Source organism: Dipodomys ordii, unplaced genomic scaffold (genome assembly GCF_000151885.1).
Source record: "Dipodomys ordii isolate 6190 unplaced genomic scaffold, Dord_2.0 Scaffold33, whole genome shotgun sequence".
Classification (NCBI taxonomy): Eukaryota; Metazoa; Chordata; class Mammalia; order Rodentia; family Heteromyidae; genus Dipodomys; species Dipodomys ordii.
The window spans coordinates 5,601,004-5,610,366 of record NW_012267249.1 but is presented as its reverse complement, the minus strand read 5'-3'; positions in this window follow the sequence as shown (position 1 = coordinate 5,610,366).

Sequence of the window (9,363 nt, the reverse complement as noted above, 5' to 3'; positions counted from 1 at the left end):
TATGTGGCCCCAGCTTAGAGCATTATATGATTCTGCTTCTATTCCTACCCCCATTTGTTTAAACCAGGAGACTGGGTGTTTGTTCAAAGGCACAACTTGAGATCTCTGGAACCACGGTGGAAGGGACCTTACATGGTGCTGCTGGCCACACCTACAGCCCTTAAGGTGGATGGTATTGCTGCTTGGATCCACTGCTCCCACACCAGACTGGCTGACCCCTTTGCCCTGAACGACCGTGGGGAAACATGGGAAGTTTCCAAGCATCCTACCCAACCACTCCACATAAATAACACTCCACATACGCCTCAGGAAAAGAAAAATGGACTGATTGTTATTGGTATTGTTGTTTAATAGTTGGTTAGGTCAGAGAGGGACTATACCCATTCAAGATAGAAAGCTGTTGGAGTTTAGTTTTGGGCCGGAGCCACAAGATTGTGTCTCAGGACCATAAGTCAAGGGGGGGAATGAAGGGTTAAAGTACTTGAGGCAGTGACCATTTGTTGCTTGTTTCAGAGCAGAGCAACACGTGGTGCTCAACCACCTGGTTGTGTGCCTTTATAAGACCTGCAAATCCTTAGCTGGGGCTCTCCTCCTAGGCTCCGCTGTGTCGGAGTGTAGGACGAGGCCTGAGCTGCAGCCCGTTTAAATAAAACCTTAAAACAGCTGTAGAGTCTGACTCTCAGTGGTCTTGTTGGTGGGGGTCCTGCGACCTGGGTACAACAATATGTTTGTAATGAATATTTTTATAAACGTTTCAAATTCCAAGTAAATGACTACTATGAAGACATCTCTGCAGCCACAATCATTTTTGTCAATGAGTCAATCACCAGCTCCTACAATAAGCCTCTGCAACTCAAAGAACTTTATTTTAGGACAACTTTGCCTTTCAAACTTTCCCCTTCCCTGTATGCCATAACATACATATCCCAAATTGTAATCCCTTGTTTGTTTGTTTGTTTTTTGTGGGTTGTGGGGCTTGAACTCTGGGCCTGAGCACTGTCCCTCAGCTCAAGGCTAGTGCTCTACCACTTGAGCTACTGTACCACTTCTGGTTTTCTGGTGGTTTATTGGAGGTAAGAGTTTCATGAACTTTCCTGCCTGGGCTTTGAACTGCGATCCACAGATTTCACCCTCCACAGTAGTTAGGATTATAGGTGTGAACCACTGGCGCCCGGCTTGATTTCTGAGTAAACTTATTTTCCTTCCTTTACGTTTTTTTTTTTTTGGGGGGGGTCCGGTTGTGGGGCCTGAACTCTGGGCCTGGGTGCTGTCCCTCAGCTCTACCACTTGAGCCACAGCGCCACTTCCGGCTTTTTTCTTTTTGCTTATGTGGTGCTGGGGAATCAAACCCAGGGCCTCATGCATTGCAAGCGCTTTACCACTAAGCCACCTTTCCAGCCCTTTCCTCCATGTTATTTAGATTAACATAATGTGGATATAAAGGCAGATGCCCTGTGGAATCTTGCATGGTTTAGGATTAAGGGTGATAACCTAACCACTTTAGAGAAAGCCTTCGGTTCTTTCACCTTTACTGCCTTGGTAAATCTCTCTCTGGTTACTCTCCTTTTTGGTAGAATCACATTGATTTTCTTTGGGATCTGGTTTAGATAAATCTTACTAAGTCTTACTAAGGGTTTTTCACCCCTTCTGGCTTTTTTTTTTTTTAAGTAATTTGAGATAAGAATTTGAGATAAGAATCTCTCAGACTTTCCTTCCTGAATATCTAGGATTACAGGCAGGAGCCATCAGCACCTGGCCCAACTCAGCTTTTAATTTGTGAAATTCCAAATCGGGGAATGGAGCCTTTGAGATACAGCAAAAGCCGTGCTGAGGGGAAAGTTCACGGCCCTAAGCCCAAACAGAAAGAAAATGTAAACAGCTCAAATAAATAACCTCATGATGCAATTAAAACTGCTGGAAAAGCAAGAAAAAAAACTAGACCGAGATAGCAAAGATTAGGGCATAAATCAATGAGTTGGGAAAAGAAAAATATTGTCAGTCTTGGGGCTTGAACTCTGGGCCTGGGCACTATCCCTTAGTTCTTCAGCTCAAGGCTAGTGCTCTACCACTTGAGCCACAGTGCCACTTCTGATTTTCTGGTGTTTTATTGGAGGTAAGAGTCTGATGGACATTCCTGTATGGGCTGGCTTTGAACTGTGATCCTCAGATCTCAGCCTCCTGAGTAGCTAGCATTACAGACATGAGCCACTGGTGCCCTGCTCGACATAGAAATTTTTCAAATGATACATAAAATCAGTGGAATAAAAAGCTGTTTTTATGAAAAAAAATTAATAAAATTGACAGACCACTTGTGAGATTAATTAAAAAGATACAAAATTCAAATCAACAAGATCAGATACCACAGAAAACATTCCAATAAACATGCAAGAAATCCAAATGATTATAAAGAACTACTTTCAAAACCTATATTCATTAAAGAAGGAAAATCTAGAAGAAATGGATGAATTTCTAGAAACTTATAAACTGCCTAAACTGAACCAAGAAGATATAAACAAACTAACCAAATCCAAAACATACAACCAGATAGAGGAAGTAATCAGAAGTCTTCCAACAAGGAAAAGCCCAGGCCCAAAATGGATTCACTGCTGAATTCCATAAGACTTTTATTTTATTTCATTTTTTTATTTTTTGGGTCCGGTCGTGGGGCCTGAACTCTGGGCCTGGGCGCTGTCCCTCAGCTCTTCAGCTTAAGGCTAGCACTCTACCACTTGAGCCACAGCGCCACTTCTGGCTTTTTTCTTTTTGCTTATGTGGTGCTGAGGAATCGAACCCAGGGCCTCGAGCATGCAAGGCAAGCGCTCTACCACTGAGCCACCTTCCCGGCCCTCCATAAGACTTTTAAAAATGAACTAATAACAATACTCCTCAAGCTTTTACATGAAATAGAAGCATAAGGAGCAATCCCAAACTCATTCTATGAAGCCAATATCACACTCATTCCAAAACCAAGAAAGGGTCCAACAAAGAAAGAAAACTGCAGACCAATTTCTCTGATGAACATAGATGCAAAGCTCCTCAATAAAATATTAGCCAACAGAATCCAGAAACAGGGCGCTGAGAAGGTGGCTCAGTGGTAAGAGTGCTTGTCTTGCATGCATGAGGCCCTGGGTTCGATTCCTCAGCACCACATAAGCAGAAAAAAAAAAGCCAGAAGTGGCGCTGTGGCTCAAGTGGTAGAGTGCTAGCCTTAAGCTGAAGAGCTGAGGGACAGCGCCCAGGCCCAGAGTTCAGGCCCCACGACTGGACCCCCCCAAAAAAAAAACAGAATCCAGAAACAAATAAAAAAATACATTATGACCAGGTGGACTTCATCCCACAGATGTAAGGCTGGTTTAACATATGCAAATCAATAAATGTAATTCACAAAGAGCCAAGGTTAAGAACCACATGATCATCAATAGATGCAGAAAAAGCCTTTGACATAATACAACATCCATTCATGTTAAAAGCTCTAGAAAAACTAGGAATAGAAGGAACACTCCTTAAAACAATAAAAGCCACCATATACAACCGATCAACAGCCAATAGCATACTAATTGGGGAAAAACTAAAAGCACTCCCCCTAAAATCAGGAACAAGGCAAGGATATCCACTCTTTCCACTCTCCAATACAGTTTTTAGACAGAACAATAAGGCAAGAAAACATATTAAAAGGATCCACATAAGGAAAGAAGAAATTAAATTATCCCTATTTGCAGATGACATGATCTTATACCTGAAGAACCCAAAAAACTCCACTCCCAAAGTCCTAGAGATAATTTACCACTTCAGCAAAGTAGCAGGATACAAAATTAACTCACAAAAATCAGTAGCCTTTCTGTATGCCAACAATGTACAAGCAGAAAGGAAAATCATGAAAACAGTCCCATCTGCAATAACCTGGAAAAAAAAAAAAGCCAGGCTCTGGTGGCTCACACCTGTAATCCTTGCTGCCCAGGAGACTGAGATCTTGAGGATCATGGTGCAAAACCAACCCAGGAAATAAGTCCATTAGACTCTTAATCTCCAATTAACCACCAGAAAACTGGAAGTGGCACTGTGGTTCAAGTGGTAGAGCACTTGACTTGAGCTGAAGAGCCCAGGCCCAGAATTTAAAACCCACAACCAACTATGGGCTGGGAAGATGGCTCAGTGGTAGAGTGCTTGCCTTGCATGTACAAGGCCCTGGGTTTGATTCCTCAGCATCACAGAAGCAGAAAAATCCAGGAGTGGCCCTGTGGCTCAAGTGGTAGAGTGCTAGCCTTGAGCTGAAGAGCTGAGCTGAGGGACAGTGCCCAGGCCCAGAGTTCAGGCCCCATGACCAACAAAAAACAAACAAACAAACAAAAAGATCATCAACATTAGAGACATCATCAGCATTAACAGAAGGTAGAAGAGCTCTTTCCAGATCACACAGATGGCCAACAGTCAGAATGCCAGGAGCCTCAAAGGACAGCGAAGGTCTATTGCAGCCTGCTCCATATAAAGAGAAGTGGAGCATGGCTATGTACATACAGGGAAGGGATGGAAAAGGTTTTGCGATGCCAGTTTAGGCAATAATAGCCTCAGTGACCATTGCAACATCAGGTTCCACCAGTGCTGACACATGGACCGAGCTTCCAGATACCTCGGTATATTATTAGCTACTTATGTGTTCCTATCTTCCAGGAAAAATGGGCACCCCTATCTCAACATAACCAGTGGTAAAAACAAAACAAAACAAAAAAACCATAACCAGTGGTGAAGGTCGTGGGGGGAGGGAATGACTGTAGATGTATGTGGCCCAGAATTAGCAAGGATGAGGCCCTGAGCTCAAACCCCAGTAACCTTAAAGTGGGTAGGGACTAATGGGATGTGGGTGGGGAAACAGGTGAGAAAAAGGAGACTGATTGGAGTACATTGTACGCATCTACAAAAAGGTTATAATGATTGAGAGGCTGAGCCACGTACTAATGACTCATACCTGTAATCCTAGCTACTCAGGATGCCGAGATATCGGGATGAAACTTTGAAGTCAGCCTAATCAGAAAAATCCTTGAGACACCATCTCTAAAATAACCAGCAGGGCAGGGAAGGTGGCTCAGTGGCCCCACCACAGACAAAAAAAAAAAAGGTAAAATAACCAGGCTTATGCCTGTAATCCTAGGTACTCAGGAGGCTGAGATCTGAGGATCACAGTTCAAAGCCAGCCCGGGCAGGAAAGTCTGTGAGAGTCATCTCCAATAAAACATCTGAAATCCAGAAGTGGAGCTGTGGCTCAAGTGGTAGACAGCTAACATGAGCTGAAGAGCTGAGGGACAAGTGCCCAGGTCCAGAGTTCAAGTCCCCAAACTGACCAAAAATAAGTAAATAAAATAACCAGCAAAAAAGCCTGAATCAGAGTAGCTCAAGTGGTGGAGTGACAGCTGCGAGCAAGTGAGTCTAGTAAGCTTGAAGCCTTAAGATCACACCCTGGTACCAGGGGGAGAAAAAGAGGACTTAGATCATGGTTCAAGTGGTAGAATACTTTCTTAGCAACAAGCAAAGGCTCCGAGTTCAATCCCCAGTACAGCCAAAAAAAAGGAAGGGCTGAGTCCCAATATTTCCTCTAAGGTCACACCCCCCACTGATCTAATCTTCTACTAGTCTCATTCCTAAATAGCTCAATTGTGTGTGTGTGTGGTGGTAGAGTGCTTGCCTTCCATGCATGAGGTCCTGGGTTCGATTCTTCAGCACCACATAAACAGAAAAAGCCAGAAGTGGGACTGAGGCTCAAGTGGTAGAGCCCTGGTCTACAGCTGAAGAGCTGAGGGACAGCGCCCAGGCCCAGAGTTCAGGCCCCACAACTGACAAAAATAAAAAATAAAAAAGTGTGTGTGTGTGTGTATGTGTTGGTCGTGGTACCTGAACTCTGGGCCTAGGCACTGTCTCTCAGCTCTTCAGCTCAAGGCTAGCGAGCACTCTACCACTTTAACCACAGCACCACTTCTGGCTTTTTCTGCTTCTGTGGTGCTGAGCAATTGAACCCAGGTCCTCATGCATGCAAGGCAAGCACTCTACCACTGAGCCACTTTCCCAGCCCCACCAAAATTTCTTCCTGAAGAAATCTTCTTTAAAAGTGATACCATATCACAATAGCACCAAAGCTTGATGATTGGGCTTTAACATTTTGTAGAGTATTTAAAAACCAAACTACAAAGCAAGAGGCATGACTCAAGTAACTCAAGGGCCTTTGTTCAAATCCCAGTACCACCAGCACCAAAAATCATATTGAAACAAAAAATCTATAACCAACTGGAAGCTGGTGGCTATCACTTGTAATCCTAGCCACAGAAGGCTGAGATCCTGGTTGAAGCTAACTTGAGCAAAAAAATCGGTGCTACTCTTAAATCTCCAATTAACCAAAAAGCCAGAAGGGGAGGTGTGGCTTTAAGAGTAGAGCTAGCCTTGACAGAAAAAGCCAAGCAGAGTATAAGACCTTGAGTACAAGCTTCAGTACCAACATGTTAAAAAAAAAATCTAGGGCTGGGAATGTGGCTTAGTGGTAGAGTGCTTGCCTAGAATGCACGAAGCCGTGGGTTCGATTCCTTGGTACCACATACACAGAAAAGGCCATTGGGGCACTGTGGTACTGTGGCTCAAGTGTGTAGAGTGCTAGCCTTAAGCAAAAGAAGCTCAGGGACAGTGCCCAGGCCCTGTCAACCCCCAGGAATGGCAAAAAAAAAAAATCTTTAACTACTCCATCAGAACTTTTGTTTATTGTCAATATACTGAGGTAAGGGAGTAAGGAAATCCAAGAATGCTCTTGGGTTTTAACAACAACGGTAACAATTACAACAACTACACAACAATTATACAATTATACAACTATAACAAGAAACAAGTGTAAAGTTATCTTTTGTTATCCAGATCTAATCCTGTGGATCATAAATTTTTTGACAATAAACATCTATATTCCATTAATTAGGTATGAAAAATAGTAACATTCTCAACCCACCCCAAACCCCCAGCACGCTTCTCAAATCTCAGTACAATTCCTGGAACAATCTACCAAGGATTTCACATTAAGTACAGCATTAAAATCCCCCAATTACATATTTATTTAAAACTTAATGAGCTCATTAATAGACATGGTAGTATGTAATATACAGCAGTACTAGGCAGTTTTGGATGCTGGTTACATTGTCTTTTCCCACAACAGCAAGCACTCTCTGTCATTGCTTCAGTCTGAGTCCAGCCAAGGAAGAGAACACACAATTACTATTTTTCTTTCTGTGCCAGTCCTGGGTTTAAACTCAGGGCCTCAGATTACAGCCTCCTGAGTAGCTAAGATGACAGGTGTTAGCCACCATTGCCTGGCTCAGGGGAAAATTAAGACATTTTTACAATATGAAAAATGACTAGCAGTAAAGATGTAAGGTAACACTGTATGTCTGAATATGGGCCCTTTCACTCTAAGGTAGAAACTCATGTCAGTGTTGAGAGAGTTAAGGAAGACAAACCTTGGGAGTTGGTAGAGGGTTGGGGATGTGTGGATCTGGTGTGGGTAAAAAGCCAAAAATAGAAGGCTGCAATAAGATGATCAAATGGCTTGAAAGGCCAATGAATAATGTAAAACTAGTGAATTTACAGACAAAAATAAAGATGAAATAAAATAGCTCAGAAAGACAACTACATATGGACAATAACCATATAATAAAATGGCATCCCAAGTCAAAGATAAATTTAAGAAACTGTGTGCACAAGGGCAACTGGTTAACCAATTATAAAAAACTAAAATTAGCTAGGTATGGTAGTCCACACCTGTCAGCTCAGCAAGAGGCTGACTCAGAAGAATTATGAGTTCAAGGTCAGCCTGGACTACATACCAAGCTCTAGGCCAGCCCAGGGCTACATAGTATATACAAAAAGTAAAACTTTGCATGGCATCTATAACTTATCCATATGTAAGAATAAAATCTCAAAGAATCAGTATTTAAAATTAACATACAAACATGCAAATGCTAGTAAAAAAAAAAAAGATAAATTTCTCTATAACCAAAATTTAGAGAAATGTTTCTATGCCTTAAATTCTGAAAGCCTAGGAGGGTTGGTAAAATTGCATAAAATAAATGTTCCACATGGCATTAGAGAAAGGGGTGGGGGAGAAATGCTCTCCTCAAGGCTTTGTGCAAGCCAAGAAGTAAACGATGGCTGCTGTGTTAAAGATGTGCTGCCCAAAAACAAAGAACAGCCTGGCAAAGATGGTGTGACTTATGGGTTCCAGGTGACCAAGGAAATCTCTGATAGGTGGCTGAGCAAAGATGAACACTTCGTTCAGAAAAGTCAATAAGCAAACTAACAAACATCAAAAAAACAGCCCTAAGGAAGAGATTTCCAAGGTTTCAGTTTTAAAAATCTAATTTCTAATCAGATTTTTTTAAAAAAACAGACATATGGCCCATAGACGGGACATTAGTGGCCAAGAGTCTGGGGTCCTATCCCTTAGCTTTTTTGACTCAAGGCTGGTACTCTACAACTTGAGCTAACTGCCACTTACTGCTTTTTTTTGTGGATAACTGGAGATAAAGCTCATGGACTTTCCTGCCCTGGCTGTCTTTGAACTGTGATCCTCAGATCTCAGCCCTCCTTGAGTAGCAAGGATTGCAGACATGAACTACCAGATGCCCTGTACATTCAGAATTTTCATCCATTCTCCTTCTGCTCCATAAGAGACAAGATAGAATCCTTAGTGTCTAGCACAGGGCACAACTCTTTGAGAAGTCTTTTCTTCTCTGACACACCGCATAGTTATCTGTGCTCCTCAATATGGCTTGACTGTGTGGTGGGAGTATGCAGGCTGACTCTCCTGAGCACCTGTCAGTGTTCTCTTCCTGGAATACCCTCCCCTCTTCAGTTATCTGTCAGTTTGCTTCAACACTTGAAGGATTTCTAGGTTTTATTCTTACTGAAATCAAGGATCATTTCCTGCTTGGTCCCAGTGGCTCATGCCTGTAATCCTAGCTGTTCAAGAGGCTGAGATCTGAGGATCACAGTTTGAGGCCATCCTGGGTAGATAAATACAACAGAGTTATCTCAACCAGCAAAAAGCTGGAAGTTGAGATGCAGCCTAAGTGGCAGAGCACTAGCCTTGAGAAAAATAAGGCCAAGAGCATGAGGTCCAAGTTCAAGCCCCACTACCAACATCTCTGCTTCAGAAAGCCTCTCTGATTTCCTCTTTAGAAGTTTATCTTTCTAATGGCCATTGCATCCAGGTAGAACTTTCTACTCCTAGACCAACTTGGCTCCATGAACACAGGAATCAGATCTGAGTCATTTCTCTACAGCCATTGCTTGACAGTGCCTGGGCACTGGACTGGGTTCAGGCCAGTATCTATTGAAGGC